This window comes from Puma concolor, chromosome E3 (genome assembly GCF_028749965.1).
Source record: "Puma concolor isolate L17-30 chromosome E3, mPumCon1.1.hap2, whole genome shotgun sequence".
NCBI classification, from domain to species: domain Eukaryota; kingdom Metazoa; phylum Chordata; class Mammalia; order Carnivora; family Felidae; genus Puma; species Puma concolor.
Genome location: NC_141682.1, coordinates 2,998,867 through 3,018,705, shown reverse-complemented (window position 1 = coordinate 3,018,705; position 19,839 = coordinate 2,998,867). Strand labels below are relative to the sequence as shown.

At 38.6% G+C, this 19,839-nt stretch overlaps 1 protein-coding gene across 1 annotated transcript in view; it reads right to left on the bottom strand.

Moving 5' to 3' along the window:
* SDK1 (sidekick cell adhesion molecule 1) overlaps window positions 1–19,839 on the bottom strand; it is an 888,233-nt gene that overhangs the window by 849,189 nt on the left and 19,205 nt on the right. The gene's annotated exons all lie outside the window — the stretch shown is intronic.

The window sequence follows — 19,839 nt, the reverse complement described above, 5'->3', positions numbered from 1 at the left end:
CCATTTTTATCAAGTATAGCAATCACCTCCTGGAAAACACTCTTGAGTACCCATATCTGAGGCAGCCACTCTTCTTGGTGAATCATAACTCTGAAGCTATACAGCAGTCCTTACAGGAATGAAGAAATGTTAAAATGTTATGGGAACACAAAAGAAAACCTCCAGGTAAGAATAAGAGAGTTTCTGGTTTCAAAAAGATTGTATTTAAGATTACAGGCTTTTGCAAAAAAAATAAAATAAAAATAAAAAGATTATGGGCCTTTGCTGCAGTAATTTCACGTCTAAAAATCTATCACTCACATAAGCCAGCACAAGTGTGAAAACACCCACATATAGGATTATTCAATATGGACTATGTGGAATAGTAAAAGACTAAAAATAACCCAAGTAAACTGGAGACTGGTGGCATAAACTTGGTATAGCCATACAATGAGGTACTAACTACGCAAAAAGAGTACAGGGAGGTGTGGAGGGAGAGAATACAAGGAGACGTCCAGATTATATTAGTAGGTTAAAAAAAATGCAAGTTACATAAATTACAGATATTATATGCATACACGTAATATGTGTTTTATATATGACTGGGAGGAAATGCAAACGTTTATATTCACTTGTATTCACAAAAAGAATATTGGAAACAAAAGAAAAAACTAATAACAGAATGGGAGAAAATATTCAAATCATGTATCTGAAAAGGGCTTAGTATCCAAAATAGATCTAGACTTCTTCTAAATCAAAGACAGTGCAGTTTAAAGATGAGCAAAGAACATGAAGAGACAGCTCTCCAGGGGCGCCTGGGTGGCTCAGTCGGTTAACCATCCAACTCTTGGTTTCAGCTCAGGTCATGATCCCACAGTTCCCGAGTTCAAGCCTTGCATTGGGCTCTGTGCTGACAGTGTAAGCCTGCTTGGGATTCTCTCACACTTCCTCTCTCCCCATCCCTTCCCCTACCCTTTCTCATGCTCTCTCTCAAACTCAACTTTAAAAATAGACCCTTCTCCAAAATTATACAAATGCCCAATCATATTAAAACATGTTCAACATCATTGCTCATTATGGAAATGCAAATCAAAACCACAATGAGATACTACTTCATATCTATTAATACGACTAAAATTAACTTTTAGAACAAGGAAAATAAGTCTTGACAAGGAAGTAAAAAGCAAATTCTCAGAAAAAAATTAAAATTTTCATACATTGCTGGTAGGAAAGTCAAATCGATCAGCCACTGTGGAACATATGCAATTACTTAAAAAGTTAAACAATTACCATATCATCTAGTACTTCCAATCCTAGGCACATACTCTAAATAAGTACGCATACAAATATATACACACATTTTTGTAGCTGCATTATTTCCAACAGCCAAAAGGTAGAAACAATACAAAAATCCATCAATGGAAGAATGGATAAAAAAGAGTGTGGCATGTTCATACAATGCAATAATTAGCCATAAATAAATATAGGATGTACTGATACATAGGACATCAATGAAGCTAGCAAACACTGTTAAGTGGAAGAAGCCAGACACACAAGGTCTCCTATTGTATGATTCCCCTTAAATGAAATATCCATAACAGGTAAATCCATACCAACAGAATGCATATTAGTGGTTGCCAGGGACTGGAACGGGGAGGGGAGAAGAGAGCCTGAGTACTTTATGGGTAAAGGGTTTCCTTTGGGGGATGACAAAAATGTTTTCGAACTGCATATAGGAGATGACTGCACAATACTGAAAATATGTACTGCATGCTATTGAATTGTTCACTTTAAAATGGTTATTTTACGTTTATTTATTTTTGAGACAGAGCAAGTGGGAGAGAGGCAGAGAGAGCAAGACACACAGAATCCAAAGCAGGCTCCAAGCTCTGAGGAGTCAGCACAGAGCCCGACTTGGGGCTCAAACCCACAAACCACGAGATCATGACCTGAGCTGAAGTCTAACGCTTAACCGACAGCCACTCAGGTGCCCCAAATGGTTACTTTTACACTATGTAAAATTGGCCTCAAAAATTTTAAACAGAGTGCAGCTAATAAAAACGGCTACCTGTGACAAGGAGGAAGCAAACACACAGGAGGGAAAGGATATAAGCAAGACCTCTATACATTCCTATACAGCTTGACCTTTAAGTCCTATAAATATGTTCACAAAATAGTCAAACATAACTCCACATTCATTCTGTTAAATCTTAGCTTAAAAAATAACTTTTGTCACAACCTGACCACAAGAAAACAACAGTGTTTCTTTGGAAAGTAACTTCAAATACCCTAAGATCTTTACAATGTTTCTTAACTTCTAAGGCGGGGGGTGGGGGTGGGAAGAGTGATGTGACCAACATGACAACAAAAATTGTTCCTGAGATCACTCCCACTGACAACAAGAACTATCAACTACTCGAGTCACAGTCCTGCCCACTGTACACAGTGTCATCTCCTGGCCACATCTGACAAGAGAGGCTGGTGGGAACACCTGAAAGCCATGTAGACCACGGCACTCAAGCCACTGAGAAGGGCAGGCAGAGCCAATAGTTTGCAGAACAAAACCAGTGGACCTGTTTAGCCCAGGAACTCACGGTGTGGGTCAGCCTGAGTTAAGACCACCAAGAGCCGTACCAGCTTTAGAGCTGCGTTTCCCACTGTGCCCAGCCAGGAAAACTAATTCATAGCCCCACTCATTACTGAATAGAGCCTCCAGCCCGCCCCATCAGAAAACCTAACCAGAGCACAGGGCAAACTGTAGAGCCATTCCAACAGCCCTGCTCATTTACAGTGGTACTTGAACACTGCCCGTGGCTCCCCCCATCATGGCCTCACGCGTCCAGGGAAATCAGTGCACATTCTCATCTGATGTAGGCCCCAGACAACAAGCCATACAGGCCCTGGGTGTGTCCTCCTTCCCTGCCAGGGCAGGGAAGCAAGTTCATAGCCCCATCTGTGAGCGAATACAGACCCATTCCCCAACCTAGTAAGCCTAACCAGACAATCCAGGCAGCCACAGGGCCCATCCTAAAGCATCACTTTACTAGTGAACCAAGTGAGCAGTCCTATCTAACTGCTCTCGGCCAGTGGTACAGTCCCCCTCCCCAACCTCACAGCTCAAACAGTTGCCTCACCCAAAAACAGCCAACAGCAGACCCTACCTGCGAAAGGACATTACCAAGAGTTAGGCCCAGAAACCGGAGCTGAGCTGACTGGTCAACATCAAGTCTGTGTCTAAGCAAACATGTAAAGTCTGGCAGGGGTGACAGGTAGGACCTGATTACTCAAATGAGCAGATACCAACATAAGGATCATGAAGTACCAGGTAAATATGACACAACCAAAGGAAACTAATAAGCTCTAATAACATGTTTAAAAATGGACATCCATGAACTGTCAGTAAAAGAATTCAGAAAAATGCCCTTCACAAAGTTTAATGAGGGGAACCTGGATGGCTCAGTCAGTTAACCCTCTGAACCTGGTGAGAGAAATAGATATCGAGATCCAGGGGACCCAAAGGACCCCAAATAGGTTGAGCCCAAATAGGGCTACACTGGCACACATTGTAATTAAAACATCAAAACTCAAATTAAAAAAATTTTAAAGTAGCATAAGAAAGGAGACAAGTTACATACCAAGGAACCCCCATAAAACTGCTGGCAGATTTCTCAATGGAAACATCCAGGCCAAGAGACAATGGGATGACATATGCAAAATATGAAAGAAAACAACAACCCAACCAACATTATACCTGCCAAACCTGTCCTTCAGAAAAGGAAGGATGAAGACTTTCCCTGAACGAATAAAAACTAAGGGAGTTCATTACCACTAGACCTCCCTTACAAAAAATGCAAAAGGGAGTTCTTTCAGTGGAAGAAAAAGGACACTAATCAACACCATAAAAAAAACAAAAAAAGTAGCATAAAACTCACTGGTAATGATAAACATATAGTCAAAGTTAGAATCTGTACTTTGGCAATGACGTGCATAACTCACAACTACTTTGAAAGGTAGAATGAATGTAATAAAAGTTACCATACTTACATCAATGTCTTAATAGTTATGCAGTATAAAAATATGTAAACTTTAACAGCAGTAACCTAAATTGTGAGAGAGAGAAGTGAAAGTATAGTTTTGGAATTCAACTGAAGTTATCAGCTTAAAATAAGGGGTTATAACTGTATTTTATGTAAGCCTAATGATAACCTCAAGAGAAAAATCTGTAACAATTATACATCAGAACATGATAAGCAAAAGCATACAAATACCAAGAGAAGTCAAAATACACAAAAAGAGAGGTTAAGAAACAGGGAAAAAAAATCAATCTACAGAACTACCACAAAACAAGAAAATGGCAATAGTAGTTCATTACGTATCAATTTTTTTCATTGTTTTATTTTTATATTTTATTAATATATTATCTAATTGTCTAACATACAGTGTATACAGTGTGCTCTTAGTTTTAGGGGTAGATTCCCATGATTCATTACTTATGTACAACACCCAGTGCTCATCCCAACAAGTGTCCTCCTCAATGCCCATCACCCATTCTCCCCTCTCCCCCACCCCTCCCCCATCCATCCTCAGTTTGTTCTCTGTGTTTAAGAGCCTGTTATGGTTTGCCTCCCGCACTCTCTGTAACTATTTTTCCCCCTTCCCTTCCTCCATGGTCTTCTGTTAAGTTTCTCAAGTTCCACATATGAGTGAAAACATATGATATCTGTCCTTCTCTGACTTACTTCACTTAGCCTAAAACCCTCCAGTTCCATCCACATTGCTGCCAATGGCAGGATTTCTTTCTTTCTCAATGCCAAGTAGCATTCCATTATATATATATACACACACACACACACACACACACACACACACACACACACCCCATCTTTTTTATCCATTCATCTGTCAATCGACATTTAGGCTCTTTCCATAATTTGGCTATTGTTGAAAGCACTGTTATAAACATTGGGGTACATGTGCCCCTATGAATCAGCACTCTTGCATCCTTTGGATAAATTCCTAGTAGTGCTATTGCTGGGTCATAAGGTAGTTCTATTTTTAATTTTTTGAGGAATCTCCACACTTTTCCAGAGCAGCTACACCAGTTTGCATTCCCACCAACAGTGCAAGAGCGTTCCCGTCACTCCACATCCTCACCAGCATCTGTTGTTTCCTGAATTGTTTATTTCCGCCACTCTGACCGGAGTGAGGTCCTATCTCAGTGTGGTTGTGATTTGTATTTCCCTGATGAGTGACGCTGAGCACGTTTCATGTCTGTTCCATCTGGATGTCTTCTTTGGAAAAGTGTCTATTCATGCCTTCTGCCCATTTCTTCACTGGATTATTTTTTGGTTGTGTAGTTTGGTGAGTTTTTAGAGTTTGGATACCAAGCCTTTATCTGATATGTCACTTGCTAGTATCTTTTCCCATTCCATTGGTTACCTTTTAGTTTGGTTGATTGTTTCCTTTGCAGTGCGGAAGTTTTTTTTATCTTTTTGATAGTTTCCTGCCTCACATTTAGGTCTTTCATCCATTTTGACTTCATTTTTGTGTGTAGTGTAAGAAAGTGGTCTAGTTATTCTTCTGCATGGTGCTGTCCACCTCTCCCAGGACCATTTGCTAAAGAGACTTTTTTACATTGGATGCTCTTTTCTGCTTTGTCAAAGATTAGTTGGCCATATACTTGTGGGTACAATTCAGGGTTCTCTGTTCCATTCCATCGGTCTGTGTGTCTATTTTTGTGCCAATATCATACTGTCTTGATGATCAAAGGTTTGTAGTAGAGGCTAAAGTCCGGGATTGTGATGCCTCCACTTTGGTTTTCTTTTTCAATATTACTTTGGCTATTCAGGGTCTTTTGTGGTTCCATACAAATTTTAGGATTCTTTGTTCTAGCTTTGAGAAGAATACCTGTGCAATTTTGATTGGGATTGCATTGAATGTGTAGATTGCTTTGGGTAGTATTGATACTTTAACAATATTTATTCTTCCAATCCATGAGCATAGAATGGTTTTCCATTTCTTTGTGTCTTCAATTTCCTTTGTAAGTTTTCTATTGTTTTCAGCATATAGATCTTTTAGCTCTTTGGTTAAGTTTATTCCTAGATATCTTATGGTTCTTGGTGCAATTGTAAGTGGGATCAGTTCGTCTTTCTGTTGCTTCACTATTGGTGTATAAAAATGGAACTGATTTCTGTACATTTGATTTTGTATCCTGCAACTTTGCTGAATTCATGTTATCAGTTCTAGCAGTTTTTTGGTGGAGTCTTTCTGGTTTTCCATGTAGAGCATCGTCATCTGCGAAAAGTTAAAGTTTGACTTCTTCTTTGCCAACTGTGATGTCTTTTATTTCATTTTGTTGTCTGATTGATGATGCTAGGACTTCCAACACTATGTTAAAAAACAGTGGTGAGGGGCGCCTGGGTGGCACAGTCGGTTAAGCGTCCGACTTCAGCCAGGTCACGATCTCGCGGTCCGTGAGTTCGAGCCCCGCGTCAGGCTCTGGGCTGATGGCTCAGAGCCTGGAGCCTGTTTCCGATTCTGTGTCTCCCTCTCTCTCTGCCCCTTCCCCGTTCATGCTCTGTCTCTCTCTGTCCCAAAAATAAATAAACGTTGAAAAAAAAAATTTTTAAAAACAGTGGTGAGACTGGACATCCCTGTCGTGTTCCCGCTCTCAGAGGGAAAGCTCTGTTTTTTCCCATTGAGGATGCTGTTAGCTGTGGCCTTTTCATACATGGCTTTTATGATGTTTAGATATGTTACTTCTATCCCAACTTTCTTGAGGGTTTTTATTAACAAAGGAAGCTGTATGTCATCAAATGCTTTTCCTGCATCTATTGATAGGATATGGTTCTTAGCCTTTCTTTTATAAACGTGATGTATCACATTGATTGATATGTGAATATTGAACCAGCCCTGCAGCCCAGGAATGAATCCCACTTGATCATGGTGAATAATTCTTTTTATATGCTATTGAATTCGATTTGCTAGTATCTTGTTGAGAATTTCTGTCAATAATTACTTTAAATGTAAACACATTAAATTCTTCAAGCAAATGACAGAATGGCTGAATGAATTAGAAGACCCAATGATATGCTCAGTCATAAGGGAGTCACTTTAGCCTTAAAGACACACACACTGGAAGTGAAGGAATGGAAAAACTAATTTGAAACCAACGGTAACTCAATAAATGCACATACATTTACATCAGACAAAATACACTTTAAAACTGGTAAAAAGAAACAAAGAAGGTGAATACTTAATGATAAAGGGGTCAATAAAAATATAATAATTCCAATTATTTATGTGCCCAACATCAGAGCACCTGAATATATAAAGCAAAATCTAACAGAGCCAAAAGAACAAACCGTAACACAGCAATAGTTGAGACTTCAATACCCCACTCTCAACAATGGGTACATCATCTAGAGAATCAACACGGAAACAGATTTGAACAACGCTACAGACCAAATGTCCTGAAAGACGTATACAGAACATTCTACCTAACAGCAGCATAAAATATATTCTTCTCAAGCATACATGGAACATTTTCTAGGACAGACCATATGTCAGGCCACAATACAGTTCCCAGCAAATTGAAAACACTGAAATCACACAAAATATCTACTTTGACCACAATAGCGTAAAACTAAAAATCAGTAACGAGAAGCGAACTGGAAAATTTAAGAACACATGGAAATTAAAGAACACTCTCTAAACAACCAATGGATCAAAGAAGAAATTAAAAAAAAAAAGTTTCTTGAAACAAATCTTAAAGGAAATACAACTGTGATGAGAGTGTTTAGAGCTTTTCAGCAGCTGTGGCCCCAGTGACAGTGGCTGGGGACTGGGTGTGGGCTTTCCAGGGAGAAGGCGGCGGGGTGTGGGGGCTGGGGGTTTGGGCCGGGCTGTCTAGGTGGCTGGGGAGGAGCAGGTGGCCTGGGGCTGGGCGGCCAACGCCCCACAGCTGGACGCGGAGCCTGTAAAGCGCTTTGGTTGCTGAAGCGCTACGTTTGTGTGCGGAACTCGTCATCGTTTTCAGCGTTGAAGTTGGGAGCACTCATTGATCCCAGAGCTCCGGTTTGGGATCTGGTCTTGTGTGTGCAAACAAGTGAGGACATCTGTCAGTCTAGAGAAAGCTATGTTGACAGTAATGACACAACCACTGCCTCTGTCCTAACAGCAACTCTTAGCTATGCAAGGCTGTGTGCCTGTGTCTGTTCCGAGAGCCCTTCACGTACCCCGTGTGGAGGGAACCTTTGTAGGAACCCTGCGAGGCAGGTGTTGTAGCCTGTGATACAGCTGAGGAAACGGAGACGCAGCTAGCAAGGTGAACTGACTTTGTCACAGTTACCGCCCTCCGGCAAGTCGAAACAAAGTCTAATTCCAGAGCGCATACTCTTAGCTGCTAAGCTAAACCCTTGCCATTTTGGTAACTGTGCAGCTGGAAGGTTCCAGGGAAAAGGCGGGGAGGTATCTATCTATATAGGTGTACACGTATATGTAAATGTGTACATTTATATTTTTAAGAAATCTGAAAAGAGAGTCTTTAAGTGATACTGAATTCTACTCCTGAAACCAATATTGTACTGTATGTTAACCAAAATTTAAATTTAATAAAAACCATTTTAAAAAAGAAACGAAATACAACACACCAAAGCTTAAAGGATGTAGCAAAAGAGTTCTAAGAAGGATGTTTACAGCAATAAATGCCTACATTAGAAAGGTACTGAATAAACAACCTAACTCAAATCAAGCCCAAAGTTGGCAAAAAGGAAAGATTACAGCAGAAAGAGAGAAAAAAATTAACCTGAGTACTGGTTCCTTGAAAAAGGTAACAAAATTTACAAACCCTTAGCTAGACTAACCAAGAGAGAACCCAAATTAACAAAATTATAAAGGAGATATGACAACTGATACCACAGAAATAAATCCTAAGAGGCCCCCATGAACAACTGCACACCAAACTGGATAGCCTAAAAGAAATGAGAAAATCTAAAAGAAATGAGACCATCAATTATAAAGACTGGATCAGGACAAAATAGTAAATCTGAAAAGACCATAACCAAAACTTTCCCAACAAGGAAAAGACCAGGACCAGATAGCTTCACTGGTGAATTGTACCCAACACTTAAAGGATAATTACCAATCCTCTCAAACTCTTCCAAAAAATTAAAAAAAGAGGAAACACTCCCAAACTCATTTTATGAGGCCAGCACTATTCTGATACCAAAACCAGGAAAGAATACTAGGAAACACAAAAACTACAAGCCAATATTCTTGATGAATACAGATTCAGAAATTCTCAGTAAAATACTAGCAACTGAATTTAGCAGTGCATTAAAAGGATCATCATTCATCAAGATCAAGTGGGATTTATCCCTGGATGCAAAGATGGTTTAACATATGCAAAGTCAATGTTACGCATCACATTAACAGAATGAAAGAATCATAGATCATCTTCATAAAGAAAAAGCACTTGACAAATCTATTCATGAGAAAAACTCTTAGAAATTAAGCACAGAAGGTACGTACCTCAATACAATAAAGGCCATATGCGACAAGCCTATAGCTAACATCACACTCAATGGTGAAACGTTAAAAGCTTTTTCCTTTACGATTAGGAAAAAGACAAAAATGCCCACTCTTACCACCCCTAGTCACGTGGTACTAGAATTACCAGCTACAGCAATCAGGCAAGAAAAAGAAAAGGGATCAAATTTGGAAAGGAAGAAGTAATGTCTCAATTTGCAGAGGACATGATTTTATATACAGAAAACTCTAAAAAACAAAACTGTTCGATTAATTTAGTAAAGTTTCAAAATTAACATACAAAAAATCAGTAGTGTTTCTGTACACTAACAGTAAGTTTTCTGAAAAAAAACAAATCAATCCCATTTACAATAACATCAAAACTAAAATACTTAGGAATAAATTTAACCAAAAAGGTGAAAAATTTCTCCTCTGAAAATTACAAGACACTGATTAAAGAAATCAAAGACACAAATAAATGAAAAGATATCCCATATTTATGGATTAGAAAAAGTTAAAATGTAAATGCTACCAAAAGCCACATATAGACTGAATACAATCCATATCAAGATTCCAAGCATTTTCTACAGAACCCCCCCATAAAATGTATACAAACCCACAAAAGACCTCAAGTAGACAAATGCTAAGAAGAACAAAGCCAGAGTCATCACACTTTCTGATTTCAAACCATCCTATAAAGCTATAGTAATTAAAACTGGCATAAAAACAGCCCAATGAGGGGCGCCTGGGTGGCGCAGCCGGTTAAGCGTCCGACTTCAGCCAGGTCACGATCTCGCGGTCCGTGAGTTCGAGCCCCGCGTCAGGCTCTGGGCTGATGGCTCAGAGCCTGGAGCCTGTTTCCAATTCTGTGTCTCCCTCTCTCTCTGCCCCTCCCCCGTTCATGCTCTGTCTCTCTCTGTCCCAAAAATAAATAAACGTTGAAAAAAAAAAAAAAAACAGCCCAATGAAAAGAATAGAGCCCAGAAATAAATCCAAGCATACACGGTTGACTAATACTTGACAAGGGAGAATACTCAAAGGAGAAAAAGAGCCTTAATAAATGGTGCTGACTTAATTGGATATTCACATGTAAAAGAATAAACTAAATGTCTATCTTGCAACATTCACAAAAATTAACTCAAAACGGATCAAAGACTTGAATGGAAAAGGTGAAACCCTGAAACTCACAGTAGAAAAGCGAGTCATAAAGATCCTTGCCATGAGCCTTAGAAAGGAGTTTTAGGGTATGACACCTAAAGCAACAAAATCAAAAACAAACAAGTAGGACTTACAAACTAAAAAGCTTCTGCACAGGTAAAGAAACCATCAACAAAGGTAAAAGAAAACCTACAGAAAGGGGGCACCTGGGTGGCTCAGTCTGTTAAGCATCTGATGTAGGCTCAGGTCATGATCTCCAAGTTTGTGAATTCGAGCCCCGAGCCCCACATCAGGCTCTCTGCTGACAGCTTAGAGCCTGGATCCTGCTTCTGATTCTCTCTCTCCCTCTCTCCCCCCTTCCCTCCCTCTCTCTCTCAAAAATAAACTTAAAACATATTTTTAAAAAGCAAATATTTAACAAAACAAAAAACCTACAAAATGGGGAAAAAATTGCAAATATATATACCTAATAAGGCAGTGATATTGGGGGAATGTGGGAGATGAACGACAATAGCAAAAATAAATAAATAACCCAATTACAAAACATCCAAAGGACTAAAACTGACATTTTTCCAAAGGTACACAAAAGGCCAAAAGGTACATGAAAAGATGCTCTACATCACTAGTCATCAGAGAAAGGCAAATTAATGAGATACTCATTCATACCTGTTAGAACAGCATTATCACAAAAATGAGACAAATGCTGTCATGGATATGGAGAAAAGGAAATCCATGCACACTGTTGGTGGGATTGTAAATTACTATAGCCACTATGGAAAGCAGTATGAAGTATCCTCAAAAAATTAAAAACAGAACTACCATATGATCCAGCAATTCCACTTATGGCAATATATCCAAAAGAAATAAAAACACTAAGTCAAAAAGATATCTGACTCCCATCTCCATAGCAGCATTATTTACAATAGTCAAGACATGGTAACAACCTAAGTATCCATCGATGGATAAATGGATAAATAAGTTGAGGTATAAACCAGGATTTCCTCATTTTTTTTATGGCTGAGTAATATTCCCTATCTGTGACGAAAAGGATGGAACTTAAAAGCATTAGGCTAAGTGAAATAAGGCAGAGAAATACCGTAGGATTTCACTTACATGTAGCATCAAAAAAAGAGAAAACTCCTACAAAAAGAGATTACATGTGGTTACTAAAGACAGAGGGAAAGAAGTGGTAGAATTGAAGGAAGATTGTCTAAAGAGATGAATTTTCAATTATAAGGTAAGTATTGACCCTCAGGGGAACTGGGTTCAAGGCAGCAGCACAGCAAGACTCTAAACTCATCTCCCTCCCCCAACAGATACAACAAATCTACAACTATACATAGGGTAATTCCCTCTAAAGGGGAACCTGAAACTTAAAAGTGAACCTCCAAAACAAAGGAAAGAAAAAACAGCATCAAGATAGGAAAGAGGCAGAGACACAAACTCACCAAAGCATACACCATAGCCCAGTCAGGCAGGTCACAATTGGGAAGAATATCTAACGTGAACTTTTCCCTGAGGAACAAGGGACTCAAGCTCCACGTGGTACCCCATTCCTTAGATCCTGCACAGACCCCAAAAACACTGGGCTTTGCAAGTCAACAGGCATTTTCAAGAAAACTATAGAACTGTAGGAAATAGAAAATCTGGTCTTAAAGGGCTCATGCACAGACCCACACAACCCAGAAACCAGCATAAAAATGCCAATATGAAAAGTACATGGACCATAGGTAAAGGAGAACCATTTAGAAACTTTCAATTATCCACCAGAAAAGCAGGAAACAACCAGGGACTCTCTCCATGGACTGAGACACTATCAAGAGCCATTTTTGTGATCTCAGTCTACCTTCCTAATACCTTCAAGGCTGGTGGGTACCATTTGACATTCTCCCTCTAATCCACTAATGCCACTGGGAGTGTCCTGCTGAGAGCCCACACACCAATGTGCCACAGCAGTCAAGGGCACACCTCCAGTTGAGTCAAGGTCCATTCCTGCCCACCAAGGCATCACAGCAGTCATAGCTGTGTCTGTCAACCCAGGCACCAGCCACAGCACTGCCAAAAGAGAAAGGTAGTCGCAACCCACTTGAGACATCTCTTGAGTACCCGTCTCAGGTAACCAGGGGCAAGACTGCATTTCTGGATCTCAAAGAACATCTGCTACATAAACCCACCCCACCTTCAAGATTCAGAGAGGTAGCTGACTTAACAAATACACAGAAACCAATAGAGAATTAGACAAAATGAGGAGATAAAGGGTAAGTTCCAAATGTTAGAATAAAACCAAAGCTGGAGAAAAAGAAAAAAAGAAAAAAAAAAACCTAAACAGAGATAAGCAATCTGCCTGATAAAGACTTCAAAATAATGGTTAAAAGGTGCTCACAGAACTCAGGAGAAGAATAAACACAGTGAAAACCTCAACAAAGAGAAAATATAAATACCAAAGAGACATTATAAAGGAACAGAGAAGTACTAGACTCAACAGACTGTATGAATTTGAAGAATGAATCAGTGAAGTGGAAAACAAAGCAATGGAACTCATCCAGACAGAGCAGCAAAATAAAAAAAGAATTGAGAGGTGCCTGGGTGGTTCAGTTGGTTGAGCATCCGACTTTGGCTCAAGTTATGGTCTCATGGTTGATGGGTTCAAGGCCCTCATGGGGCTCTCTGCTGTCAGTGTAGAGCCCTCTTCGGATCCTCTGTTCCCCTCTCTCTGCACCTCCCCCACTCACACTCTCTCTCTCAAAAATAAACATTAAAAAAATAGAATTAACAAAAATGAGGATACCTCAAGGGACTTTTGGGACAACATCAAACAGAATAACACTTGCATTGTAGGAACCCCAGAAGGAGAGGAGAGAAAGGGCCATAAAAATTTTTTGAAGAAATAATAGCTCAAAACTGAAAGGAATCAGACATGCAAGTCCAGGAAGCCCAGAGAGTTCCAAATAAGACAAAGCCAGAGATCCACACCAAGACACACTATAATTTAAATGGTGGCATAAACAATCCTAAAAGCAGCAAGAGAAAACCAACTTTTCAAGTACCAGGGAAACCTCCTAAGACCATTAGATTTTTTCAGCACAAACTTTAGTGTCCAGAGGAGAGTGGCATGACATCCTCAAAGTGCTAAAAAGAATAAAACATCCAAAAATTCTCTACCCAGCAAGATTATCATTCAGTATTCAAAGTCCGATTAAGAGCTTTCCAGATATGCAAAAGTTAAAGGAGTTCCTCATCACTAAACCAGCCATACAAGAAATGTTACAGCAATTTCTCTATGCCAAAATTAAGCAACCCTCATTAACAACATGGGAAAGTAAAAGTCTCAATGGAGAAGTCAAGTAACAAAGATAGTGGGTCACTTATAAAGCAAGCATGAAGATGAAAAGATAAAAGGGAAGCATTTTTTTTAGAAGATGTAAAAAGCGTCAAAAAAATGCAAACTGTGGGAGGGACAATGCTTTGGAATGTGTTTAAAATTAAGTTCCTATCAACTTAAAACGTACTGCTATTCACATAGGGTATTTTATATGAACCTCACAGTGACAAGGAAAAATCTTACAGTAAATACACAAAAGAAAATCAGAGGAATCTAAACATTAAAGAAAGGCATCAAGCCACAAGGAAGGAGGAAAAGGAAGAAAGAGGAGGTACGAAAACAATTAACAAAATGAAAGTATATACTTATCAATGATTACTTTAAATGTAAATGGATTAAATTCACCAATCCAAAGACAGTGGCTGAGTAGGGAAAAAGAAAACCAAGACCATCTATATGCTGCCAACAAAAGACTAACTTCAGAAGTGAGGACATGCACAGTCTAGAAGTGAAGGGATGGAAAAAGATATTTACATGTAAATGGAAATGAAAAGAAAGCTGAGTAGCTATCCCAATGTCAGAAAAAAAGAACTTTAAAAAAACTGTAATAAAAGACAAAGGGTATTACATAATGATAAAACAGTCAATCCAGCAAGTAAATATAACATTTAAAAATACATATACACCCAACACTAGAGCATCAAAATATATAAAGCAAATATATTTTAATATATGTTAATATATAATACATAACAACAGACCTAAAAAGCAAAATTGAAAGCAACACAATGATACTAAAACCTCACTTTTACTGGTGGATATTCCAGACAAAAAGTAACTTTGGCCTTAAAAAACACATTAAACCAAATGGACTTTATACAGAACATTGCACCCAAAAGAAGAATACATACTATTCTCAAACGCACATGGATCTATTCTCCATGTTGGGCCACAAAGTGTCAATAAATTCAGGGAAACTGAAATCATATCTAGCATCCTTTCCAATTATAATGGTATAAAAACTAGAAATTAATAAGAAAATGGAGAAAACCACAAAAACGAGATTAAACAGGCTACTGAACCACTAATAAGTTATCAACAAAATCAAAGGAGAAAAAAATACCTAGAGACAAATGAAAACAGAAATACAGCATACCAAAATAAATGGGATGCAGCAAAAGTGGTACCAAGAGGGAAACTCACAGCAATACAGGCCCAATCTCAAGAAACCAAAAAAATCTCCAACAATCTAGCTTTCCACCTAAAGGAACTAGAAAGAGGACAATGAAGTCCAAAGTTAGAAAGAAATAAAAATCAGAACAGAAATAAATGAAATGGAGACTAAACAGACAATAGTTAACATCAATGAAACAAAGACCTGATTCTTGGAAAAAATAAACTTTTAGCTAGACTCACTAATAAAGAGGGCTGAAAATAAAAAATATAAGAAATTACAGTAGTGCCTGAGTGGCTCAGTCAGTTAAGTGGCCGACTCTTGATTTCAGTTCACGTCATGTTATCAACAATCATGATATGGAGCCCCATGTAGGGTTCTGCCCTGTGAGTGAAGTCTGCTTGAGATTTTCTCTCTCCTTCCTCTTCCCCTTCCGGACTTGTGCTCATTCACACACATATGCATGCTCTATTAAAAAAAAAAAAAAAAAAGGAAAAACTACAACTGATGCCACAGAAATACAAAGGATCCTAAGAGACTACCACAATTATACACTAACAAACTGGACAACCTAAAGGAATGAATTCCTAGAAACACTCTTCCAAGGCTGAATCATAAAGAAAGAAAATTTTAGTAGACTGATTACTGGTGAGAAGATTGAAACAGTAATCAAAAACCTCCTAACAAACAAGAGTTCAGGACCAGACAGCATCACTGATGAATTGTTCCAAATATTCAATTAAGATTTAGTACCTATTTTTCTCAAAATTTTCCAAAATACTGAAGAGGAAGGAAAGCTTTCAAATACACTTTACAAAGCCAACATTACCCTTATACCAAAACCAGACAAGGACACCACAATAAAAGAAAATTACAGGCCAACATCCCTGATGAAGACCGGGATGCAAAAATCCTCAACAAAGTATCAGCAAACCAAACCAAATAATGCATTAACAGCATCATACACCACAATCAAATGAGCTTTATTTAAGGGATGCAAAGATAGTTCAACATCCCCCAAGTCAACATGATACATCCATTAACAAAACTGAAGATAAAAATCACACATGATCATCTCAATAGATGCAGAAAAAGCATTTCACAAAATGCAACATCCATTTAAGACAAAAACTCTCAACAAAGTGGGTAGAGCGAATATACCTCGACATAATAAAGGCCGTATATAACAATCCTACAGGTCACGTTATAGTCAACAATGAAAAGCTGAAAGCTTTTCCTGTAAGAACAGAAACAGGACGAGGATGTCCACTCTTACCAATTTTATTCAAGACAGTAGTGGAAGGCCTAGCCACAACAATTAGGCTAGAAAAAGAAATAAAAGACATCCAAACTGGAAAGGGAGAAGTAAAACTGTTACTATTTGCAGAGGACATAATACTACATATAGAAAACCCTCAAGAATACACACACAGAACAAATGAATTGAGAAAACTTGCACGATACAAAACTAATATACAGAAATCTGCAGTGTTTCTTTTTTTTTTTAATTTTTTTTTAATGTTTATTTATTTTTGAGAGAGACAGAGACAGAATGAGAGTGGGTTAGGGTCAGAGAGAGAGGGAGACACAGAATCCAAAGCAGGCTCCAGGCTCGGAGCTGTCACCACAGAGCCCGACACGGGGCTCGAACTCACGGACTGTGAGATCATGACCTGAGCCGAAGTCGGACGCTCCACCGACTGAGCCACCCAGGTGTCCCAGTGTTTCTTTTTCTTTAATGTTTATTTTGAGACAGAAAGGAGGAGAACATGCATGCAAGCACAAGTGGAGAAGAAGAGAAGGAGAGTGAGAATCCCAAGTAGGCTCTGTGCTGTCAGTGCAGAGCGTGACGCAGGGATGGATCTCACAAACCAGGAGATCATGGCCTGAGCCCAAATCAGGAGTCAGACACTTAACTGACTGAGCCACCCAAGCACCCCAGAAATCTGCAGTGTTTCCATGTAGCAATAACAAAGCCTCAGAAAGAGAAATTAAGACAACAATCCAATTTACAATTGCACCAAAAAGAATAAGACAACTGGGAACAAATTTAACCAAGAAGGTGGAAGACCGGTGCACACTGAACACAATGACAGAAATTCAACAAGACATAAATAAATGGGAAGATATTCCATGCTCATGGATTAGAAGAATACTGTTAAAATGTCCACATTACCAAAGCAATCTACAGATTCAATACAATCCCTATCAAAATTCCAATGCCACACTTCCTAGAACTAGGACAATTCTAAGATTTGTATAAAACCACAAAATATCCTGAACAGCCAAAGCAATCTTGAGAAAGCAAAACAAAGCTGAGGTATGTATTGCACTCCCAGATTTCTTTTTTTTAATATATGAAATTTATTGTCAAATTGGTTTCCATACAACACCCAGCGCTCATCTCAACAGGTGCCCTCCTCAATGCCCATCACCCACTTTACCCTCCCTCCCACCCCCCATCAACCCTCAGTTTATTCTCAGTTTTTAAGAGTCTCTTATGGTTTGGCTACCTCCCTAGCTTTTTTTTTTTTTCTCCCCCTCCCCCATTGGTCTTCTGTTGCTAAGTGAAGTAAGTCATACAGAGAAAGACAGATACCTTATGTTTTCACTCTTGTGTGCACTCCCAGATTTCAAAGCATACCACAAAGCTACAGTAATTTAAAAAGTATGGTATTGATAAATAAATACACACACACACTCAATATAATAGATTTAAGAGACCAGAAATAAACACACACAAGTATGAACAATAAATCTACCTACCAAAAAGGGCCAACCACACACAGGAGAGAAACGACAGCCTCCTTCAATAAATGGTGCTGGGAAAATTGGACAGCAACATGTAAAATGTGAAACTAGACCACTATCTTACATCATATACATATTAACTCATAATGGATTAAATACTTGAATGTAAGATCCAAAACTCCCAGAAGAAAACATAGGCAGTAAGCTCTCTGACATCAGTCTTGGTGACATCTTTGTGGATCTGACTCTAAAGGGAAACAAATGCAAAAATAAACAAACAGGACTATGTCAACCTAAAAAAAGCTTCTGTGCAGCAAAGAAAAACTCATCAAAACAAAACAGCAACCTACTTAATGAGAGAAGATACTTGCAAACCAGGTAACTGGTAAGGGGGTAATGCCCCAAAAATATAAAGAACTTATACAATTCAACAACATTTTCCAAAGAAGACATAAAAATGGTCAACAGGTATATGAAAAGACACTCAACATCACTTATTACTGGGGAAATGCAAATTAAAACCACAATGACATACCAACTTACACCTATTAGAACTGCTATTATCAAAAACACAAGAAATGACAAGTGTTGGAGAGGACATGGAGAAAAGGAAGCCTTCACACACTGTTGATGGGATTGTGAATTGGTGCAGCCACTATGGAAAATATCAGAGAATCCTCAAGAACAGAACTACCATATGACTCAGCTATTCCAATTTTGGGTATTTAGTCAAAGAATACAAAAACACCACTTCAAAAACATACATGGATGCCTACGTTAATTACAGCATTATTTACAACAGCCAAGATATGGAAAGAACCTAAGTGTCCATGGATAGATGAAGAAGATAGATGTATGCAGGAGACTGCTACTCAGCCATAAACAATGAAACACTGCCATCTGCAACAACATAGATGGACCCTGAAGGGATGATGCACTAAGTTAGAGAAAGACAAATACCGTATGATTTCAGTCCTATGTGGAATCCAAAAAAAATCCAAAACAAATGAACAAAATACACTCAGATACAAAGAACACACTGATGGTTACTAAAGGGGAAGGGGCTGGGGCAAAATGGGTGAAGGAAGTCAAGTGAACAGTGATAAATGGAAACACTTCCGGTGATGATTTTTCTGTAGTGTGTATTTTCTAATGATAAAGCTATAAGCCTGAAACGCATGTAATAAAAGGAAATACTAGACATGTAATGTACGACATGATGACTACGGTTAACACCGCTCTATGATAAACAGGAAAACTGTCAAGAGAGCAAATCCTAAGAGTTCTCATCACAAGGAGCAAATTTTCTTCATTTCTTCTTTATCTATATGAGACGGATGGATGTTAGGCTGAACCTATAGCAATAGTCATTTAACATATATGTAAATCAAACCATCATGCTGTATATCCTAAATTTACACATGAAATGAATGTCCATTATTTCTCAAAACTGGAAGAAAAAAAAACACAGCTTGCTGTTCATGTAAATTGATCATTATACTGATTCAGCATCAATCAAGGAAATGCCTGGAGTTCTTGCAGGTTCTGCCAGATGCATCTGAATCACTGTCTGGGGCTGAACCCCTGGAGCCAGGGGACACCAGAAGGGGCCACAGCTCACTGCCCACAGGCTGATGACCCAGGATTCCCTCATCTATACTGCAGTCCCAGAAACCTCATGTGCTCTGAAATAAACTCAAATTAAGTGAGCCCAGAAATTAAAGAGGACTCTAATTCATTTTTACTTTGATTTTGAGGCTTCTGAGAAAACTGTCAAAAAATTCCATGGTATCAGCATCCTTCTCGATTTTTTAAGATTGAGTTTCAAAAGTTTTCTTTTCAGAATACAAATTTACTTACTTTTCATTTCAAGAGACTTCAGTTGATATGCCTTGAAATACCTTAAAATTTTAAAATGGCAATGTAT